This window comes from Puma concolor, chromosome A2 (genome assembly GCF_028749965.1).
Source record: "Puma concolor isolate L17-30 chromosome A2, mPumCon1.1.hap2, whole genome shotgun sequence".
Lineage (NCBI taxonomy): Eukaryota > Metazoa > Chordata > Mammalia > Carnivora > Felidae > Puma > Puma concolor.
Window position 1 is genome coordinate 141128214 of NC_141668.1, and position 23866 is coordinate 141152079.

General features: G+C 41.5%; 1 long non-coding RNA gene across 9 annotated transcripts in view; it reads left to right on the forward strand.

The window, feature by feature from the left end:
• LOC147583567 (uncharacterized) overlaps nucleotides 1–23866 on the forward strand; it is a 322172-nt gene that overhangs the window by 234607 nt on the left and 63699 nt on the right. For 7 of the 9 annotated variants that reach the window (XR_015248334.1, XR_015248335.1, XR_015248333.1 and 4 more), the window contains 4 exons: nucleotides 2292–2382; nucleotides 22146–22273; nucleotides 22654–22834; nucleotides 23268–23594. This is a non-coding gene — a long non-coding RNA (uncharacterized LOC147583567). The remainder of the gene's footprint in view (nucleotides 1–2291; nucleotides 2383–22145; nucleotides 22274–22653; nucleotides 22835–23267; nucleotides 23595–23866) is intronic. The other 2 variants (XR_015248336.1, XR_015248341.1) reach the window with 2 other exon arrangements.

A 23866-nucleotide genomic window follows, 5' to 3' on the forward strand; every position in this document is an offset into this window, starting at 1 on the left:
TACTGACAATGCAAAGATAGGAGTCAGAAAATCTGAAACCTGCCCTCCTCCCTTCTCGAAGCCTCGGTTCCATCATTGGCAGAGTATGGCTGATAACACTCAGATACACCACTTCAGGGAGGATGATCGTGCAAATTCAAAACGTGGTAAGAAACACAGAATCTGATGGTGAAAGCACAGGTGCCCAAATCAGACTGCCTAGGTTTGAGTCCAGCTCTACAATTTCATAGCTGTGTTACTTGGCGTAAGTTACTTAACTTCTCTGTGCCTCGGTTTCTTTATCTGTAAAATGGAGGTAATAATAGTACCTGCCCCATAAGGTTGTTGTAGCATTATTCACTTAGTGACTGGGAAATAGGAAGCACACAGCAAGATGGCTTATCGTTATTATGCATGGTGATGGTTTTATATATTTAGGAATGGGGCATAATCATTATTTCATCTATAACTTAAACTTAGATGAATAATGTAGGCGGTCCCTATTGTTACTCGAAGCTGTGTTGTTCCTTCCAAAAACACTCCTGAATTTGAGAGAACTGAGAGAAATAGGATGAGGAAACATGTAGTATGTGAAAGTCTTGCAAAGGAAGGGTCTTTCTTCTGCTCTGTGACTTGTTGCCTGAAAGAAAACACCTTCAGGAATATACTTTGCTGGTTGCTGTCTAGTCTTTTGAAAGCCAAATGTACATCGTGTCCAGTTTATATTAACATGTCTGCAGTGTTCATCTTGGTACAATGAAGTGACGGCAGCCTCTGGGCCTCCAAATGTACTGAGCTATTAGGAAGTCATTAGTGTAAGAGCAGTAGAGCATTATGGGGAAAGGGGAAGTGGGGGCGGGGCGGAGAAGAAGGCTATATAATCATTCCTTCTTTATTTAGAAACAGCACCCCAAATTTCTTCAATAAATCAGCCCTTCCCCACTCACAGTCAATATTACTTACCACTTCCTCCTTGACCAAGGGGCAGGATTGACCTGGGCTGGCTAATAAGTATGTTCTATCCCCCTGGTGACAGACATGGCTTCAAGGGAAGGCACTTGAGCCAGCTGTTAGCCTCTTGAGAATCAGCGCTGGGACATTTGTTGACAGAATTAGCAAAGAGAAGTTCTTATTTCTGCTGAGGTCACTAGTTGGATGAAATAGAGATTGGAGAGACTGGCAGGCATCATGCCACTGTTTTATGGACAACTTTACCAAAAATGGAGCCAGGCAAGAAGGAGGTGGAAGTTGGAGACAGAAAAAGTGAGATGGCATGAGATGCACCCCTGTATCAAACCATACCTGAGCCAGACCTACCTCCAGACTTCTCAGTTACAGTATCAGTAAATTCTTTCCTCCCCACCTGCCCCCTCTTTTCCTGCCTCTATTTCCCTCCCTCTCTCAGTCTGGATGGGGCTCTTGTCACAATGATGTGCATTCTCAATTTCACTTCACATTTGGCCCCATCCTTCTCCAAATTATAGAAAGGTTGCATCTCTCCGTAGGCTCTGCAGCTCTATTCACAAAATAGAAGCATAGGACTTTAGAACGACTGAAAGGCTAGCCGACAGCTCAAACAGAATCTCACTCTCCAGGGGGATCAGTTCTCCAAATTAATAAAACTATCCATGTCTACATTGTGGAACACAAACTCATTTTCCCAGGTTTATAAACCTCCAGATAGATACCCAACTCTATTAAAATACTGATGGCTCTTATGAAGCTGGGCTGAAAAGGGGAAAAACAGATGCCTCCTTATGTAATAAACTCATGTGGTCCTAGCGTCCCATTCATCGTACTGGAGGTAGCACAAGGAACATTCAGGGTGTCAGAGAAATAAGGGGAACAGTGAGGGATCCTTTTCAAATCCGTGTTCAAACAAAAATAGAAAAACAATAAGGCAAGTCTTCATTGTGTCTTTCTCGCCTTTCAGCGAGAGGACACAAAGCAAATTAGAGTTGAAAAATGGTATAATTATCCTACCTTCATTGAGGAGAAAGGAAACTACACATAGCTTCCTAGGAGTCAGTGTCCCGTTGAGTATTTCTAATGAAATAACCATGGTTTTTGGGTAAGATGCTTTATTGCAAGTGGACTTTTATGCAAGCCCAGTGCTATTACTATATAGATAACTTTTAAAGTTCGGGGGTAATTGGCACACAGTTAGAAACTTTTTTTAAAAAGGAAAGGAGAAAGATTTTCCTTGGAAAATGATTGAATTTCGGGTTCCCTCTTTGGCTTCCTATCAGACATTAATTTCACTTGCTCTTCCAGTATATATTTATGGAACATCTCCCGCTTGCCATTCACAGTTCTGGGTGCTGGAGTACAGCAGAGGCCAGTGCAGTCAAGACCAGTGTCCCCATGAAATTCACTTTCTAGTTGGAGACACATCCAAAACAGGTAAGCCTATATATAGTCGCGAATGGAAGTGTAAGGTAACTGGAGAGAGAGTAAGTGCTTTGATAAATGTGGTGTAAAGGCAGCATCATTGGTGGGGGGTGGCATCTTTGGATAGGTGATTTAGTGAGGCCTCAGTGAGGAAGTGAGAGAGGAGAGGGCCAGGCCGAGGAATCGCAGGTGTAAGTTTCCAGATTTAGCAAACAAAAATACAGGACACGCCCAGTAAAATTTGAATTCCAGGTAAACAGCAACTGATTTTGTTTTTAATCCTCCTGATAGTGAAAGAGCTTTTTAAATCTAGCAACCGCCCCAAAGCATAAATACTCAGAAGTAAGCCCAGGCTCTGTGTAATCAAGGATTGGAGTTTGGGGGTGGGAGGAAGTGAAGGGATGTGAGGTTGAAAATGGAGGCAATCAAGGTAGAAGGCTAGGGATTGGGTCCTCAAGTGATGGAAAGCCACTGAGGGGTTTTATGCAATGAGTGGCCTCACACGACTTGCAGTTTTAAGTGATGGCCCAGTGGGCTGCAGGATGAAGATCACGGTGTGGGGGAACGCAGAGGCAGGAGACTGTGGCTCTGGTCCAGCTGTGAGATGGCAGGCTCTCACTTTCATGTGAGAGCAGAAGACCAGAGGGGTGAACTGCCACCGTCAGGGTTGCAGTTGCAAGTGCTGGAAAGTGACTGGCTATCTTTAGCACCAAAGAGAGTTGCGGGGGTGGGAGAGGCATGTATGTGAAGGCTGAAGAAACAACTCTGTGGATGCTCAAGAACTGAAGAAATGTGGGCAGCAGGAACCAGCCCAGGCCATGCTGTGAAAACGCAGGAGCCAGCCCCATGCCTCGGCCTTTCAAAGCTGCATCCTCTGCCTTGCCACCTCCCTGTGAGTATGTCTGCACTGTTCCTACATCTCCATATCATTCCCTTAAGATTCTCGGGCCCCGCGGCCCCTGGCTGGCTCAGTTGGTTAATCAGCTGACTTTGGCTCAGGTCATGATCTTGCGGTTCGTGGGTTCAAGCCCCGCGTCGGGCTGTGCTGACAGCTCGGTGCCTGGAGCCTGCTTCGGATTCTGTATCTCCCTCTCTCTCTGTGCCTCCCCTGCTCATGCTCTGTCTCTCTCTGTCTCTCAACAATAAATAAATGTTTAAAAAAAAAAAAAAAAGATTCTCGGGCCCTGGCAGGATCATCTGAATGGCCAGTCCCAGTCACGGGCTCATGCCCAGGCTGCCAGGGACAGGGAGAGGGACTCTGCCTCCTTTGAGTTCTATAATCGGAGGCTGGGGGATCTGCTTCCCACCATGATTTAGACTAATAATTCACTCCAAGTAGGAACGATGCTCAAACTGGGCAGTTCAAAAGTGGCCAAAATCCATGGATGTTTTGCTGTTGACGATCAAGAAAATACCAAAACATCATAATTCCTAGAACTGTCTATAATTTATTTAAAAACAAAGATCAGAAAAATTTAGATGAATATTGTTAACAAAGCTAAATTCAGCACTTATGTCCAAAAGTTCCTCCAGTGTGAGTAGAGAAGGGAAAAAACAAGACTTCTTAGTAGCATGGATTTAAAAAAAAAAAAAAAAAAAAAGGATGGGTATTTTAATGGCTGGTAGGAATACTCTGAGTCAACAGTGAGCTGTGGCTGCCAAAACAGCATAAATCCCCATGGAAATAAAACCAAAGGGGATTAAGAACCTAGGACAGAAAACATGTTTAAAGCTCTTGTCCGATTCACGATAGATTCAGGTATTTTTCCAGAGTTTATGTTCATGGCTGAAATGAATGATCTTAATGTTATGACCATTACCAAGTCCCCAGTCATTCTGCGATCGTGACACTAAAGAATGAAGTTGAAACCTTGCGAGGATTAACATTTTAGGCAGAAAGATCTGGATGGGGCAAGTGGCTTAACCTAAGTGTTAGGCTAAAAGACGTTGACAGTAGACTCAAACTGATACAGTTATTGTAAGATTTACAAGAGATAATACATGGAAGTTAGTGCCTAGTGCCTAGCACGTGTAAGTGTTCAATAAATGCCAGTTATCACTTTCCCAAAGAATGTTTCGTAGCCTCCAAGAGTAGCCATTGTGTCTCAGAATGGGACACACATAGGCCAACTGATAGATATTCATGAGTTGAAATATCTGCTTACACTCATCTCGAGGAAAAGGAGACTTGAAAACAAACACATACACAAAGCAAAGAACCTGCATGAACCAATGCAACGCATTTCTCATCTCAGTAGAGGGTCTTTTTTGCATTGACTCAAAATCCCCATTTCTGTGATTTGAACCACAATGGGCAGAAACTCCACAAGCATTCATACTGAGTGTAGGCACTGTGTGGATGTCCTGCAGTGGCATTGACCATGGCTCTGACTCACGCGTCATGTATTTCCACCCAGACTTCATACCTGACCTTTCCAGCCAGCTACCTACAAATCTAAAACCAAATAATCGTAAATAAAATTTACAATCCTCTCTTACTTGTTCTACTAACACCCCATTTTATGGGGGTGTTAAAGGACAAGGTGGAAAAATGATAGCTAAAATTTTATACAACAAGAAATATTTTACAGAGGGGAGCTTCACCCTGTTACATCAAACTAGAATATTGATGGCATAATTTATCATATTCATTGACTGTCATCTGTATCATTTATATATTCTGCTTGATACTTTATAAAAATATTTCATACCAATCCTTAACATTTTTAAGAGTTGGACAATGCTTGTCTTATTCGTCTCGCATTTCAATTTTTCATAAAAGAGAAAAATTAATCAGTAGGCCAACTGGAGAGGAAGGCAGGAGACAAGTTTTTTGAGCTTGGGAGCGGCGGGAATTCACAGGGAATATAAAAACAACGTGCATTAAATTCTAGGCCAGAGCTCCATAAAGTATATACATTTTCCTGAAAAAAGAAAGGAATTTTAATAAGCCACAAGCAAGGGCATGCTTGACTTGGCTATATTTTCTGTGGCCTATCATGTAAACCATCTTTAATATCGAGTTTCTTTTTATCTCCTACATTCAGCCAGGGCGTATACTCTTCTCTGCAGGGCACTTTGATTGAGTCAATAAATTGAATTTCCAGCATTAGTAAAGAGCAGTCAGAAATCATATCTAGGAAAGACTATATTCATTCCCATTCAGCTCTAAATCAGAGATTCATCAGGAAGAAGCTGTTTTGTTCTCTTTTATTTAATACTGTTTCCAGTGAGAAGTAAGGCATTTTCATGAGTTCACTTTATCCCTGAACCACAGATTCCCTCCGTTGTTTTGGTCATTGGCTTCTTAATGACGACCTTTTTGTCCTGACTACAATGATTTCTCTCATAATGGATTCATTTACTCATTGATCCGTTCAGTGCAGATTTCAGAGCAAAATTGTGATAGAGGGGCACCTGGGTGGCTCAGTCATTTGAGCATCTGACTTCAGCTCAGGTCGCTATCACAGCTTATGAGTTCAAGCCCCACCTCGGGCTCTGTGCTGACAGCTCAGTGCCTGGAACCTGCTTCAGATTCTGTGCCTCCCTCTCTCTCTGTCCCTCCCCTGCTTGCACTCTGTCTCTCAAAAATAAATAAACATTTAAAAAATAATTCTAAAAAAAGGTTGTGATAGAGACTATGCTGTATTGCTGGAGAGGTTCTCTAGTGGTTCTTAAACAGTGAATTTTTTTTAATTAAAAATTATAGTTATGATTTCATCCCTGCTTGACCTGAATATTCTCGTTGCTTTAAACAAGAGTAGCTCCATGGACTGGGGTCCTGAAGTTATGTTTCTAGTGTAAACTCTTACATTACTTTCCCCTAGGACCTTAGATAAATCAAGCGGTCTATCTAGACTTGAATACCTTCATCTCTAAAATAAATAAGTGGGATAAAATGTTCTCTAAATTCTCTTATCCTTTAAAACATCAAATCAGTTTGTTTTTGTGATACAAATTCCTTATATTTATAGGACTTGTCCAAGACCTCCCAGCCTAGGGGAGTGAAAAGGAGAAATTAAAATATAAGCCTCCTCATATTCTCTGCCAAGCCAGAGGCAATATCCTGATAGGGAACTGATTAAAAACAACCCACTGACATAAGCTTTTAGTGAGGAAGGTGTTCTGTTCCCTTGTTTGTTTGTTGAGTTAGGTTGAACTAATTGACACTATATAAATATTGAGAGATTTTATAAAACATATGGGTTCATGGCTTCTCTTGCAAAATAAGAAAGTCTAGCAGTACTGACTTACATTCTCCTGTGTCAGTAATTGACTGGAGATAATTAGGAGTTATCCCCTCAAGTGATTGACTTACTCAAGTTTGCTGCAGTCCTCACTCTTGTCTCATGTACAGGCTTTTCCTCCTTTATGTTACTTGCCTTGTCTATAAGGTAATGTGTCTGCAAACCATATACAAAACCGTAAATGTATACGTGAGTTTGTGTGTGGCCTGAATGTGTGGGAGTGAAGAGGAAAGGAATATACTTTCATATAGGATTCACAACCATATCTAAAATAAGAGAACAGGGCAAAAATCATTGATAGATTTAATCCCCATCTCAAAAGCAATTAGAGTTTTCGACTTAACATCTACTTACCATCATTCACTTTAGCAGAACAGAAATGGAAATGCCACTCAGAACTTAGTTATCGCTTCAATTACTCACCAACATTAGCTTTGTGGATATTTCCCCTTTGTTTTGTCCAATCCAGTAGACAATAGGTGTAAAAATACTTAGAGATAAAACTTGCAGTACAAGCGTAGAAAGCTTGATTGTGAGAAATGATAGACTTCTCATTGTTAGAGACGGTTTTCTTTAGTGCCCATCGTTTTGTGAAAGGATCGCACAGTGAAGGTGGATCATTTTCAGTCTCTGCAGCACTTTGAACTCAGAGTATCTTGCTACCAGCTCAGGTTGGTTAATTAAAGAAGGAAATAAGGGAAATGTTCTCATCTCATTGTTGTCTGTATTTCGTTCTTTTTAAGTGTGAGGCATTTTCTTTATAGTTTTACTTAGTATTTCAGTCCTGGTTGATTGCAGTATAATTTAGTTTTTATCTCTTTCAGTCTTCTATTTTTCTTTTTCTCAACGGCAGATAAAGTAGTTAATTAAATGTTTATATTACAGATTAGAGAATTCGTATAAGAGAAGAAATCACTTTCTTCTCATTTGAAAATTCACATGTTCCCTCTGGACATGTTTCTTCATTGTTCACATTAAAAAGTAATCATTAATTGCACCTTATTCTTCTTTCCTTACATTGTTTGACTTCTTGCAGAAAAAAAAAAAAATATTTCCCCATCACCACTCCTAATATCCCGGTAATGTTTAGTCTTTCCTGTCCTTGAGTTGCCTGAAGGAATTAAGATAAACTGATTAAAATATTATCAGTTAACAGACTTTTTTAAAAAAATCAGTTAACAGTCTTACAACAATCTGTTTGAAGCAAAGAATCTAAAAAAGGCATAAATTGAGCAGATCTCTTTTCCAATCAAGAACATTTTTCCTTTAAGGCAGAGAAATACCCTTCCATCCATGTGAAGATCAGTCATTTGAATTCAGTGCAACCTTTCCCAAGATTATGATGTCTACTCCGGTGCTGAGAATTTCTACAAATGTTATGCCAGGTCTTAAAATATCCCTGGTCTTTCCTCTGACAGCTTGTTGTTCTGTACCATTTACTGCTTTCAAACAGTATTTTTTTAAAGAGATGGCAGTTTTTCTGAGGAAACATGACAGTATATATAAGACTTTCTCCCCCTTATCCATAGATAAGAAAAGTATCATTTGGAGATTGAGTTTCTTTCCTCTAGCATCTGAAAGATGAGTTGCTCACAATTTGCAATTATGTGGCTCAAGACAAAAATTTCACAGATATAGCAGTTAAAGCTGACTGGAGAAAAGTCATCGGTGACATTTCATGAAAAGATGCAGAATTCAACATGGAAGCAATATAAGGACACTGGGAAAAATTTTAGAAAGCACCACTGTTTCTTTTCAACCTTTGTGGGATAATCCTTTCCTGTATATCAGTTTGTTTGTTCTTCCCTTCATTATCATAAGGAAGAATTTTTTTTTTCTGGAGCAGATCAAGATTTGCTGTCAATGGGGGGGAAAAATGTGTTCTCAAGCTTTTGGTTCGTATGGATTCCTGTCCATCATTCTGGTCTTTAAATTCAGGGGATGCATCTTTTCAAGATAGAAGTAGAAAGAAAAGAAGGCAAATTATCAAAACAATAACAACAAAGTTCATCAAGATAATCAATATAAATAAAATGCATTAGAAAAATAAACAAATAAACAAAATCAATGTGATTTCCAGAATACTAAGTATCTAGAGTTTTATTTGACACAAAGGACCTATGTTCAGGCCTAATTTTTATAATATTGTTTCTAATTATTTAATGACATTAACTTTTTTCTCCTGTATTCAACAAGTTAGATTTTATAAGTGAATTTTTTTAAAGTATGCTTTTTAATATAATTTTGCCTATCCCCATTGATTTTATTTCCAAAACCATCAAGTATTTATCTTTTTTTTTTTTTTTTAAGTGGCAATGATGGCAAGGTCAGTATGACTGCAAAATATATTCCCTTAACCTCTTCCTTTTGTGATTCTCCAGCTAATTCGTCTTTTTTTCTTCATTTAAAAAATTCAGCTTTATTGAAGTACATTTGACATACAAAATTGTAAGATATTTAGTGCACATTATGGTGACTGGATATATATATATACACACACACACACATAGCCTAAGATTCCCTCCCCCATCTAATTAACATATCCTTCACCTTACATATTTATTTATTTTATTTTTGCGTGAGAACATTTACGTTCTACTCTCATAGCTGATTTCAATGATATAATACAGGGTTACCAGCAAGTCACATGTTTTTGGTTTTTTTTTTTAATATTTATTTATTTTTGAGAGAGAGAAAAACACAGTGTGAGCTGGGGAGGGGCAGAGCGAGAGGGAGACACAGAATCTGAAGCAGGCTCCAGGCTCTGAGTTATCAGCACAGAGCTCGAGGCAGGCTCAAACTTACGAACTGTGAGATCATGACCTGAACTGAAGTTGGACCCTTAACCGGCTGAGCCACCCAGGGGTCCCAAGTCACCATGTTTTACATTAGGTCCTCGGAGCCTGTTGATCTTAACTGAAAGTTTGTACCTTTGGCCAATTTCTCCCTGTCTCTACCCCTGCCTGTCCAGCCCCTGGCAATTACTTTTCTACTCTCTGTTCCTGTAGTTTGACCCTTTTTTTTTTCTTTTCAGATTCCGCTTATAAGTAATACCAGGTTTATTTCACAAGACCCATGCATATTGGCACAAATGTGGAATTTTCTTCTTTCTTATGGGTGAATAATCTTTCTCTGTATATATTACCACTTCTTTATCCATTCATCTGTAAATGTTTATGATCTTAATGGGGACATATTTAGTTTTTTCTGTTTTGATTCAGAAGATAATATTTGGAAATAATCTTTGGAATTTGATTGATACAGAGCATCAACCCATATAGCTGAGAACAGACTCTATTTTGGTCTGTGTATGAATCAGATACACTGACTAATAGACAAGCCTCCAGCTCTGTTAGTACCAACTTTTCTGATCCCTCTGAGTTCCTCTATATCTGTCTGCCTTCCTTCTAATTTTCCTTCCTTCTTTTTCTTTTCCTTTCTTCGTTTAACCAATGCTTATTGAGCACCTATTGTGGACCAGGATGTGAACAAAATAAAATCTTTACATCCCTGGAGCTTACTGTCCACTATAGAGGGAGACATGAAATAAGTAAGTTTTTTTAAAAATTTATTTTAGAGAGCGCAGATAGGCGAGAGAGGCAGAGAGAGAGAGAGAGAGAGAGAGAGAGAGAATCTTCAGCAGGCTCCACACTCAGCGTGGAGGCCAACCCGGGGCTGGATCCCATGACCCTGATCATGACCTGAGCCAAAATCAAGAGTCAGACAGATGCTCAACTGACTAAACCACCCAGGCATGCCATAAATAATATTTTTATGATGGCAGGTTAAAAATGTGATTTTTTTTAATTTAATTTTATTTTTTTTAGTTTTTATTTATTTATTTGAGAGAAAGAGAGAGAAGGAGCAGTGGGGGGGCAGAGAGGGAGACAGAGGATTGGAAGAGAGCTCTGTGCTGACAGCAGAGAGCCCAGTGCAGGGCTCAAACTCATGAACCACGAGATCATGAACTGAGCTGAAGTCAGATGCTTAACTGTCTGAGCCACGCAGGCACCCCAATGTGATTTTTTTTTTAAAGTTAGAGCTCAATGTTAATGAGTGATAGGGGCTGCTAGTCAAATAACTTATGGAAGACTTCATCTTGTTCATGAAAACAAGCAAGAGAAAAATAGGTATTGAGATCACGGTACTAAAAAATACGAAGAAAAAACTTCATCTAAAACTGTACAAATTTTATAATATAAATCATTAATTATATATTACATAAAATTATATATAGTTATATATTATATGGATTACATAAAATTATATAAAATGTCAAGATGAGGGAGAACATATTGTAAACAGTGTAGAAAAGTACCTCAAAGCATCTTTTCCGTGAGTATCAATCCAGACAAAATTATAAATGGTATATGTTCAACAGTTCATCTACCAAACATAGCAGCCTATTTTGCCTCAGGCAGTGTTCAAGGCCCCAGAAATACAGCAAACTAAACTAAGCTCTTTGCTTTGATGCATGGTTACTACATGCAGCTGCTCATGCTGTGCACTGCACAATTCTCAGGGACACATTCACATAGACAATGATGTGCACCCACTGGGGTTGTGCATCACAGCAGCTATGCTCTAATTGTAGCATACATTCTAGTAAGCGGGGGGACAAAGCCTAAACAAACAATATCACTGTAAGTGCTCTGAGGAAAAAAATAAAATAAGGGGAAAGAAAATATCTAGGAAAGCTATTTGAGATTTTGTGGTCTGAGCACGCATCCCTTATAGGGTAATACTCAAGAGGAAATCATGAGGCTATCCGAAGGTAGAGGCAGCACTCTGGGGAGAAGGCGCAGATATTCTTGGGGAGAGGGTATATTGAAGGACTGTCCAGGAGTCCAGTGTGGCTCAGCCAGAGTGAGGAGAAACAAGGTGGGAGGAGAGACAGAGGGAGACATAACAGGAAGCTGCGTCATTCAAGTCCTTGGGGCCAGTGTAATAACTTTGGTTTTTACTTTGAGAAAGTTAGAAAGCCATTCTTAGTCTTTGACCAAAGGAATGATTTGATCCGACTCATTATTTATCACAGTCATTTTAGCTTCTGTTTTATTTATTTATTTATTTTTTAATTTTTTTTTCAACGTTTATTTATTTTTGGGACAGAGAGAGACACAGCATGAACGGGCGAGGGGCAGAGAGAGAGGGAGACACAGAATCGGAAACAGGCTCCAGGCTCTGAGCCATCAGCCCAGAGCCTGATGCGGGGCTCGAACTCACAGACGGCAAGATCGTGACCTGGCTGAAGTCGGACGCTTAACCGACTGCGCCACCCAGGCGCCCCTTAGCTTCTGTTTTAACAAAACCTTCAGAGGGGCCAAGGGCAGAAACCAGGAGACCATGGCAATAGGAACCCTACGACACATGATCATAGCTTGGGGCACAGGACAAGAGGAGGGATGGTAAGCAGGTGGACTCTCATGTAATTTGAAGGGACAGTAGGATTTGCTAGTGGATTACAGGTGGGACATTAAAAAAGGGAGAGGGGTCAAAAATGCCTTAAGATTTTTATCCTGAGCAACTGAAAGAATGGAATATCATTCGCTGAGAGAAGGAGAGAAAATCACGAGTTCTGATTTCCACGTGTTCTGATTGAGATGCCTGTTAGAACTGCAGGTGGACACATGTCAAGGAAGCAGCTGGACACATGAATATGGAATTCAGAGGAGATGTTGGTATTGGAGATAGAATTTGGAAGTTGTTGATAGGTAGTTAATATAAAGCTTTGAAGCTAATCCGAATCGTCTAGAGTAACTGTTCCCACTCCCTGGCTATACCGTTGGGATCACCTTGGGAGTTTTCAGAAAATACTGAGGACTGAGCCACAACCTGACTAATTAAATCAAAACCTCTGGCATGACAACAAGTCATGAATATTTTTAAAAAGCTTTCCAAGTGATTCTTGGGATTAAGAACCATTGACCTAAGAAGTCAGAAAAGATGAAGGGACATGTAGGAACTACTCCTTGGAAGACTCAAGAGCTCATAAGTCAGGAAGATGAAGAGAAGGAAGCAAATAGAACAGTGAAGTTGGTGAGTAAGATGTAGACCAGTGGTCGGAAAACTTTATTTGTAAAGCAAGTGGGGTCGGGGGCAGATAGCAAGTGTTTTTGGCTTTGTGGGCCACACACACTCAGGTGCTGTTACAAAAGCCTGCTGTTACAGCCTGAAAGAAGCCTTAGTGCATAAAAAAATGAACGTGGCTGTGTTCCAATAAAATTTTATTTACAAAAGCAGTTGGTGGGGCCACACGTAACCCATAGACTGTAGTTTGCCAGCCTCTCATGTAGAGCCTCACACGTTTAGTCTTGGTGGTCTCCTAGTCAGGCCACAATAGTGGGCTGATGAGGTGAGAATCGGCAAGGAACCCATGAGTTGTGTGTGTCCTGTCTTCAGCGACATTTATGAAAATATCAAAGCCATTGGAGGGCCGGTCGCTGGAGCACATAGAGTTCCTTGAATAGTTAATTTTTTTTTTTTTTTTTTTTTTTATTGAATCACTTGCGCTTAATAGAAAGCTCATAGGTCCGGGTCAGTAATAGGTGTGGGTTTTTATAATTTCACCACCGCCTTTTTAAAGTAGTGTATAAGAAAATGAGAAAATGTACAATCTAAAGCAAATCCATTTAACGCCTTGGTTAGTGTATTCCCTTTAATGTTGAGTGTGGTGCTGTTCCAACGGGGGTGAGGGTGCATCATTCTCTCAAGAGCTCCTGTTTGGTGTTACCCTGGAGAAGTTTTATTATTCTTCTCACTGCACTGGTTGAAATGAGGCACAATGTACTTCCTCTTTACGGGCTGCCCCACACACAAAGGGTAAAAGTATATTATGAATGTTAAAACTAGAAACACCTTGGAAAATTATGAGGCACCTGCTGAAAATACAACTTCCCATACAAGGAAAAAAATCACAAAAACAGTTCTATGGAGACCCACATTTTTGTTTTCACTGGGCCAGCATCAAGATCATAATGATAATTGTAACAATTTACAGTTTCATAGGACTGTAATTCACATACCCCATAGAGTAGCTCTACTCCATCTGGGGCCCCCCTCTTGCAACGAAAAATCTCTGCACTTAACATAATAAACTGTACAGGATGACTTTGAAAAGTACAAAGAAGAGGGCGGGCTGCCCAAGGACCTTGGGAATTGAAGAATAACATATCACTGAGTTCCTTGGACTCCCTTGTTGGCTTCTCTACATCCATACATCAGAGCGTTCAGCTCTGAACTACCAAATATTACAGACAAAAAACTCCAATAAAAGCCTATTCTCCTAACCAAAGGACCAGGAAAAGAGCAGACTAGCAATAGAAAACCTTTGGGTAATGACCACCCTATGCTAACCAAACACCAACAGAGCAAATGCACCCTCTCCAAAGTCACCCCCTTTCAGGGTTTAAAGCAAAGTCAGACAGGGAGCTGAATGCCCATCTAAGCAGCAAGCAGCACTCTGATTCACTGGGCCCAAGTTGATGTCCATGGGGCCAAGGAGGAAGCTGATTTTCTGTCCCTTTCCTGGCCTGGTAGAAGCAGGCAGCTCTCAAATTCCCCTGTCAGCGGGTCACATCACCCCATGCAAGGACCTTGGTTCTCATTGCTATCATCACCATGGATTAGTTTTGCCTGGTTTCGAGCTTCGTATAAATGGAACTGTACAGTGAGTGTTCTTTGTGTATGGCTTCTTTTATGTAACAAAACATTAATTTTTTTTAATGTTTATTCATTTTTGAGAGACAGACACAGAGTGTGAATGGGGGAGGGGCAGGGAGAGGAGACACAGAATCCGAAGCGGGCTCCAGGCTCTGAGCTGTCAGCACAGAGCCTTGATGTGGGGCTCAAACTCAAGAACCGTGAGATCATGACCTGAGCCAAAGTTGGATGCTTAACCGACTGAGCCACCCAAGCACCCCAACAAAACATTTTAAGACTTATTCAAGTAGTTGTATGCATCAGTAGTTAGCTCCTTTTTTATTAGTGAATAGTGTTCTATCATGTGGATAGACACAATTTGCTTATTCATTCTTCTGTTGACGGACATTTGCGTTGTTTCCTGTTTGGAGCTGTTATTAACAGCTATTATGAACATTCTTGTACAATCTTTGTATGGGCATAACTGATTTTGATTTGATCATATGGATGACATTCCAGGTAAATATCAATCTCCTGGTGCCTTCATCTACTTAAGCCATGTCTTCTAGCTAAATTAACCAGATAATTATTAAATTTTAACTCACTTCATGCTTTTAAAATCAAGCTCAGTAGGGAGAAAAAGAATGGGGGAATTGGGTGGTATGAACACAGTGTGACTAAGAGACATTTCAGTTCAGGGGCGCCTGAGTGGCTCAGTCAGTTGAGCGTCTGGCTCTTGACTTCAGCTCAGGTCATGATCTCACAGTTTGTGGGATCAAGCTCCTCATTGGGCTTTGTGCTGACCATGCAGAACCTGCTTGGGATTCTCTGTCCCTCTTTCTCTGCCCCTCTCGCACACTCATGCTCTCTCTCTCTTTCTCAGAATAAATAAATAAACTTAATAGAATACATTTCAGTTCAGAGTGACTACATATAGATTTATATTTCATTTATTCAACCCACTTATTGAATCCAATTAAGTAGCAACACTTGGGATGCATTGAGTGCCATCTTTGCTACTGATGCACTCACAGCCAAGTCACTTGATAGCATAAAAGTTTTAAAAGATTTAATTTGAAGGAGTTGGGGGATTAGGGGGACATCTTACTGAATGCTTCGTCTTCATATATTATTTTTTCATGAACCTTTTCTAAAACTGGAAGTGATGAAATTTCATACTGCACAAGGAAACTGGTAAGCTTTTAAGATCAACAAACCTAAGGGAATGATAAGAATTTAAATGGTCTCCATTCCTTTTTTTTTTTTTTAAGTGGTCTCCATTCTTGAGAAAGTGCAAGGTGATGTTACGTGATGGGTAGAATGTCAGTTCATCATTTATGGGCAATTCCTAAGGTATTCCATTCTCCCCTCCATGAAAGAAACAGAAAGAGAGTAATAGGCAAGTCATTTTCCCAACAGATCCAATGACATAGAGAATCTATTCTTCCTAACGATTTAGAAGCCTACCGTGCCTTACCATAATATAACCAAGGCCACCCATTGCAGTTAGATGAGAAAATGGGAAAGCAAGATGTTTTCTTTTTAAATAATTTTTTTAAAGTTTTTTATTTATTTTTGAGACAGAGAGAGACAGAGCATGAGCAGGGGAGGGGCAGAGAGAGAGGGAGAGACAGAATCTGAAGCAAGCTCCAGGCTCTGAGCTGTCAGCACAGAGCCTGACGCGGGGCTTGAACTCACAGACTGTGAGATCATGACCTGAGCTGAAGTCGGATGCTTAACCGACTAAACCACCCAGGAGCCCCGAAAGCAAGATGTTTTGATTTGTAAATGCCAGTTTATACTTGCAAAACTATATTTCCAAGTAGAAATTGGGATGCCTAGAACCTGTGATCCAAGAGAGGGGGAAAGGCTATTAAATAACGTATCAGGAAAGTGAACCCCTTTAATAGCATGATCCCAATTTCTATCTTCATCCATAATTTTTAGTTTCATCCCTGCACCCCTCCCTTTCCTAGGGACCCATTAAGCTTCAGTGTGGCTAATGCCCTAGATTCAGAGTTTACCTGGCATTTCTCTGAAAGCCTTGGTAAACACTCATCTATAATGGTGATGTAGGTCCTGCAGAAGAGACAAAGGGCCTCCTGTTAGATGCTGCTAAGTGCTCATCATTATTATTAAGAGAGACATGGTTCAGCTCTAAGAGTCCTACAGAAAGGAACCTAAGCACATCAGGCAGCATTTGTAAAGCGTTTACACTGATTAGGCTGATTCTCAAGGGAACATTAAAGGCGGAACTTGAATTATCTGTTTCTGAGGAAGTCTGTGGACTCAAGTCCCCAGTTGCTTTCTTCTGACCTTCACGATATGCTTTTCTATTGATATTATGAATCTCCATGTGGTAAGTTCACTTGAAGCACAATAAAGTCTTGATCAACTAAATTAAAAATTGACGTTGCTTCCCTCTCCTGCATTCTGCAAATTGCCTTTTGCCCATTAACCCAGTAATGGTTTCCCTTTCAGTTTCCATGACTTTGCAGGTTTTGGTATCTCTCTGAGCCCTCTCTCCATTCTACTTGTATGTTCTGCATCTGGACTGTCACCTTCACAGTGGGTTTTGCTTATTTGTTTGGTAGAAAGAAAATTCTCCAATTGTCTCAGCGGAGAAGGTATCCCATATCAGATAGGTGTATGGATGGCATTCCTTCGCGTGTAAAGCCCTTAGGTACCACTGTGCCACAACATCTTAGAATACCCATGACAATCATTTGAAATCACATGAACATTTTTAATCTTCCCATTGAGGAATTACATGGTAGTGAGTCCTCTGGACTCCCATGTTGGTCATAGATGCTATAACTGATTCTTCCTTTGTTTTTTTTTTCTTTTGTTGTTGTTGTTTTCAAGTTTATTTTGAGAGAGACAGAGGCCACGTGAGTGGGAGAGGGGCAGAGACAGGAAAAAAGAGAATCTCAAGCAGGCTCCACGCTGCCAGCTGTATAGAGCCTGATGCGGGGCTCGAACTCACAAAACCGTGAGATCATGACCTGAGCTGAACCAAGAGTTGGGCGCTTAACTGACTGAGCCACACATGTGCCCTACTTGTTCTCCCTTCGAAATCTCATGTACCAATGATGTTTCCAGTTACTACAATAGGATATCTGTTAAACCTCTTTTCTAAATTTTTTTTCAACGTTTTTTTATTTATTTTTGGGACAGAGAGAGACAGAGCATGAACGGGGGAGTGGCAGAGAGAGAGGGAGACACAGAATCGGAAACAGGCTCCAGGCTCTGAGCCGTCAGCCCAGAGCCCGATGAGGGGCTCGAACTCACGGACCGCGAGATCGTGACCTGGCTGAAGTCGGACGCTTAACCGACTGCGCCACCCAGGCGCCCCTGTTAAACCTCTTTTCTAAGTCAAATGTTTATTTTTAAAATTTTTTTTTCAACGTTTATTTATTTTTTGGGGGACAGAGAGAGAGACAGAGCATGAACGGGAGAGGGGCAGAGAGAGAGGGAGACACAGAATCGGAAACAGGCTCCAGGCTCTGAGCCATCAGCCCAGAGCCTGACGCGGGGCTTGAACTCACGGACCGCGAGATCGTGACCTGGCTGAAGTCGGACGCTTAACCGACTGCGCCACCCAGGCGCCCCTCAAATGTTGTTTAAAGGTCATTATGCAGCCATTCCAGCCTGAAGGAATCTCATTCTTCCTTCTTCTTTATAATCTCTAACGATGGATAGACTGGTGCAAACTTGAACCTGAATCTAGAATGCAGAGAACCCCAAATATTACTGTCCTTTCCCCCCTAAAGGTGACCTTGAGACTGGGACCGGCACAGTTCCTGAAGATTAGCTCATGACCATGTGTTTGTTTGATTCTAGGTTTTCTGACCAAGCCTGAACTGGTAACTGGCCCTGTTTTACCTATTGATTCTTTCAGATAGAAATTTTATTTCTACCGGATCTCAATTACTACTGAGCAATTTACAAAATAAATATGATACATGGCACCATGAGGTTTACATTCTGGTGAAAGAAAAAGATGAGAAAGAAAAAGAATAAATCTATAATATACCACTGGAGAGTGGTATGTGCTATGAGAAAAATAAACAGGGTGACCTGGTGGAAGGTACAGTCCCCTACTGTAGATATAGTCAGAGACGATCATGGGCTGTTTCAAGAAGTAAGTATAAGGGAAAACACTGTACAAATAGGCATTTCATTGTTATTTTATTGACGTCATCTGATTTTAGGGCACGTACCAAACACAGTTACTAGGAAACAGATGGCACACTTAAGTGATGGTATTGAAGAGAGTTTAATGAGGGATTACAAAGCTGTGGGTAGGATTAAAAGAAATTGAAAAGGGCTAGTGATGGTCCCTCTACCACGTTTAGGCATGGAGGCCCAAGGAGAGGGAGGAGTTTTTGGAAGTTGGAATGTGTTGTTATAGTTGTAAGAGAGATGCTCAGCAGAGGCTGTGGTTTAAAAACAACAAAACAAACAAACAAACAAAACCCAGCTAGATCATGTCTCATCAGAAATACACACCCCCAAATCATTCTCTTCCTGTTTTCTAACCTCTCCCATTGCCCCATAATTAGTGGAACCCAATCAGAAGCCACGGGGCAGGGGATCCTGAATGCTGTATGCACAGGGACCAGCCTCCCAAGGTGCAAAGCCCAGTGGAGAAGGGTGGAAATGTGTACAGAGGGCCAAAGGAAAATAGCCATTATGAGATATAAAGAGCTGGGTTGATGTTGCTGCTGCTGATGATCTGCCATTGTTGAAACATCAATTAAGGGAAATAGTCACATAAAGGATGCAGGAAATCAATGCACAACTAATGTCCCACCATAAAACTGTCCTAGGCAGGCAGGAGTTTCATGACGTAGGACCACCAAGACTGTCTGCCTTACAAAAAGATACAATAGTCTTTGTAACTCAACAACCAGCAAATGAAGTGTCATCCTATAGCAAATCCTGTTATAATGAGATCGTACTCTGCAATATTTTTAAAAAATCAAGGCGTCTTGACACTTATAACAAGAGGACACCAACTTATTTCAGTGACTGTGACATTCAAGATGACCAGCTTTTGGTAGTTTAAGCTCTGGTTTGTCCTGAATAAAACCAAAATTGCCTTTTGGCTGGTCTTGCATAAATTTGGATTTCAGGTAATAAGTGACAAGATGAATTTTCCTTTCTAATCAAGTCACTTGTCATCCTTCCATCCACCTTCCATTACTTGTGCTGTCTTTAGTGTTCAAGATCTATCTCTATTTATATACCAAATTATGGAAAACTATATAAGGGATAGAACGGAATTTTCTTTTCTGGGTGTTTTTTCATATCCTCTCAATTTCAAAGTCATACGTGTATGGCTTATTTCACTTCAAACCAACTCCACATATTAGCAAACATTTATTGAGTGTCTATTCTGTTTAGACAAAAACCGCATATGCTAAAATTACCTATGAATTCACTTTTCTCACCCGATGTGTACCATACTGTATTGTGACTTTTGTGTTTACAGCCCTATAGCAGTTTACCTATATTCTCTTTACTCAGTATTACTCCATGGCTAACAATAAGCACTTGATTTTTTTTCCCTTGAGGATATTGATATTATTATATCAAGACCTATTTGCCTGGCCACTCCAGCAGGCTTACTTACATCCACTGATTGTTTAAAATAACAAGTGTAGTGGTGACATTGCACACTAGCCTGCAAGTTGGGTTTGCCTGTGTTATGACTCCACTGTGCTGCACCAGGCACCGGGGAGACACCTGAGATGATCCTAGTGCACTTGCCAAATTCAAGGGCATCCTTGAATGTGGGAGGAAGCCTCTTGGGGGAGAAGCGTAATGAAAGCACAAGGGAGAAGTCAGTGAATGTCTTAAGTAGAGCAGAGGAAGGGGTTAAATCGGAGGGCTCTTTGAAGGGCTAATGGGAGCAGAAGGCATTTGAGCAGGGACTGAAGAGAGAGGATTTCAAGGGGACTGGGATTTCAGAGGTATTCAGGGCAAGTGAAGATGTTGGAAGTTGCTACAGCAAGGGTAGAGAAGCAAGCCTGCTGCAGTGGCAAGAGTAAGGCCAAGAGGGTAAAGCAAATATGGATGTGAAGCCCTGCTCTGCCTCTATGTGACCTTGGGCATTTCACTCATGAGATGCCATGGCCTCATTCTTTGAATTGGGAAAATAGCACTGTCTCATAGGAGGGTTGTGAGGCTTAGATGAGCTGAGGTGTTCATTGAATACTAATACCCTTCCTCCGTACTTCACTTTTGTTCTGAAATCACCTCCAAAGAAGGCAAAAGAAGCATTTGAGTACTGATTCTCAAAATACATAGTAGCAGTTAATATGTACATTGAGTGTTTAATATATGCCAGATGCTGAGTTAAACATTCTGTAGGCATCCTCTCTCTGAGTTGTGTTCTCTCATCCTGCCCATTTTGCAGATGAGGAAGTGGGCTTCAAGAGGGGAGATAAACGCCCCAAGACTAGCAGGTGGTAGAGCATGAATTTTCAGCCAGGTGGTATGGCTCCAAGGCACATGTTCTTAAGTGCTGCACTAAAGTAGGCCCTGTTGAAGTTCACTCATTAATTCAGCACAAACTCACTGAACATATAGTATGTGTCAGGACTGCCACCAAAACAAAAAGACAAAGGCTTCATGAGGCTCTGGTCTGTAGAGGAAGAAGGCCAATAAACAAGTGAATTGTATAATATTTGGAAGATGGTAAGTGCCACAGAGCAAGAAAAAGCATGACTGTCGGTAGGGAGTACGGTGGGAGGTGACAGTGTTTAAACATGGTGGTCCTTCGAGGAGGGCACTTGTTGGGATGAGCACTGGGTGTTGTGTGGAAGCCAATTTGACGATAAGTTATATTGAAACAAAATAAACATGGCGGTCTTAGGAAGAGCTACAGAGCAAAGGTGGCATTGAGCAAAGACTTGAAGGAAGTGAAGCAGGGCCCTTAAGGGTTATCTGGGGGTCAACAAATGAAAGTACCTTGGGATCGGAGCAAGCTGTGTTACAGAAACAGCAAGGAGGTCAATGTAGCTGGGGTGGACCGAGTGAGGAAGGGAGCAGCTGGCCACAGCTTGTAAGGCCCTGCGGGCCTGTAAGGACTTTGGCTTTCCTAAGAATGAGCTGGGAGCCATGGGTGCATTTGAGGCAGATAAATGGCTTCGTATATTATAACAGTATCCATGGCCCATGTTTTTGAGGCAGGTGGATGAGCATACAGGCTGCAACAGCCACCCAGGCAAAATGAAGATGGTGTCAATGGCAGAGCAGTAGCAGGAGTGACAGGTGGTCACATCCAGACACACCATGAAGGTGGAGCTGACAGGGTTTGCTGAGGCATTAAAATTAGGGTATGAGAGAAAAAAGTGGAGGCTACGAGGAAGCCCGGGCTTCGTTAGCTTCCATAGGCAGATGGTTCGATGGCTCCCCGCTCACCACATTTTCTCTCCCACTAACCAGCGCACTACACGAGGAAAAGGAAACCACTCTTCTAGGTCTTTCACATTTGGGGTAATAACCCGGTGACTGTGAAAATAAGGCTCAGAGGAACACAGGTGTGCCTGTGCAGAGTGTCCATAGTGCCCATGAAGTTGGGGGTCTTTGCTGCTATTGGCTCCAATACAACAATAGACTCCTTTTCCAGGCTCCCTAACACACACAAAACTGTTTAGTCTGGGAGGGAATGGGAGTCCCTGGCAGAACGTGGAATATCTATCTCGGGAGTTCTGCTACCTGTTTTGCTCTAATGACTAATTTTTTTTTAAGCTGCAGAAAATATAAAGGCATACCAATTCAGCACAAGTTTCCCTCTGCATCTGGGAAAAAGCTATTTCCTTGCACCTAATTTCTCCTTTTCCCTCTCTACCCAAATACATGTATTTTGTCCTTGAGAAGACGCCTGGGGTTTTGAATACATGAACATGTGACCACACACCTAAGTGTGATCCTTAGCAACCACCACAAATCAAACAGGAGTGATGCCGTGTTTGGACCAGATCTGATTTCATAGAGATCATCAAGTAAGAGCATCTATCTATCTATCTATCTATCTATCTATCTATCTATCATCTATCGAGACAGAGAGAGAGAGAGAGAGAGAGAGAGTCTGGTTCTCCCATTTACCTGCTGTGTGACCTAGGCCACATTAAAGAGGAACTAGGAAAGCTCCTCCCCTTAACTCTGTCATGGGGACATTGACGACACCAACCTCTTAGGGTTTTTATGAAGCGTGAAGTAAAGCATAGAAGTCCCTAACTTAGGGCCTGCCACATAGAAAGTCCTCAATAAATATTGTCTGCTGTTTTATTATGAGTCTGATTATATGTGTAATAAGCTTAATTAAGTGCTTGCAATAAAGTAGATGCCCAATAAATGTTAACCCATGTCCCTTCTCTCTCAGTAAAATCGGGTTCCAAGTCTTCCCAAACTGGAGCAGATTATAATGATACATGGAGGGAGTTGCCCAGTGGTACCAGACAGCTCAAGAAGTTTCAGGGCTGAGTGGCAGTGAGGATGATGAGCAGTGGACATGTTCTGGGACATAAGATGAGCACCGCCTGGTGACTGATCAGAACTGAAAAGTGAGTGCACATACCTTCTCTTCTTTCCGCCCAAGAGCCAAGCGCTTCTGAACATTGCAGCAGCTGTTGCCGTAATAATGCTACCTAGTAAACAGCAATGAAACCTCAATGGCATGTAATAAAAGTTAATTTTTGCTTGTTGACTGTACTCAGCAGTCAGGTAGCCCTGCTGGACTGGGCCAGGCCGGGAGAACCTCAGCTAGACTTGCTCATGCATATGCAGGCAGGGCCTTCTGGGGCCTGGCCAGTCAGGGCTGGCTGGGTGTTGACGGGAACGATGACATGCTAGGGCCCCCATCTCCTCATCCCGCAGACTGGACTTGTTTGCCAGGTGCAGTAGGGTTCCCAAGAGAGAAAACAGAAGCACACGGGCCCCTCGAGGCCTCGGCACGGAGCTGGCACACTGTCTCTTCTATCACTTTCTATTTGCCAGAGTTCGTTGTTGACAAGCACTGGCCACACAATGGGCATGAAGACAAGGGAGAGGAGGTATGAAGAACTAAGGACAACTCTGCATTCAATTTGCCACATGCATTAACTTATGTAAGTCAGTGCCTGCATGGAGGAGAAAGCGTGTCCACACTCCAGTCCCCTATTACACATATCTGGGTCATCTGTTGCAAATTTCCGGAAGATTGACTGTTGACCGTAAGAGTTACTTAGGTCCTTTCTAAGGATTGAAAAATTAAGTTTCCAGCTACTTGAATGCAGCGTCCTGTCTCACCTCCACCATCATCTCCGAGAACCCCACCCTTCAGAGGTAAACTTAAAAAGTTGTATGTAGGTGACATTGTTGTAAATTGATCCTGTTTCCTCAGAGACCTGTTTTTTGTGTTCTCGTCACTGCTGATTGATCATGGCAAGATCTGTGAGTCTCGGCTATCTTGTAACTCTCAGCTCCCAGATCTCGCCGGTCCAAGCCTCTCTGACAAGCTGATTTATAATGATTTGTAAATAAACACTTCCATTTATTGGAGGTGTTTATTTGTAAAGCAACTCAGTGTCACGTCCTTGCTGAAGTCATTTGTCTGC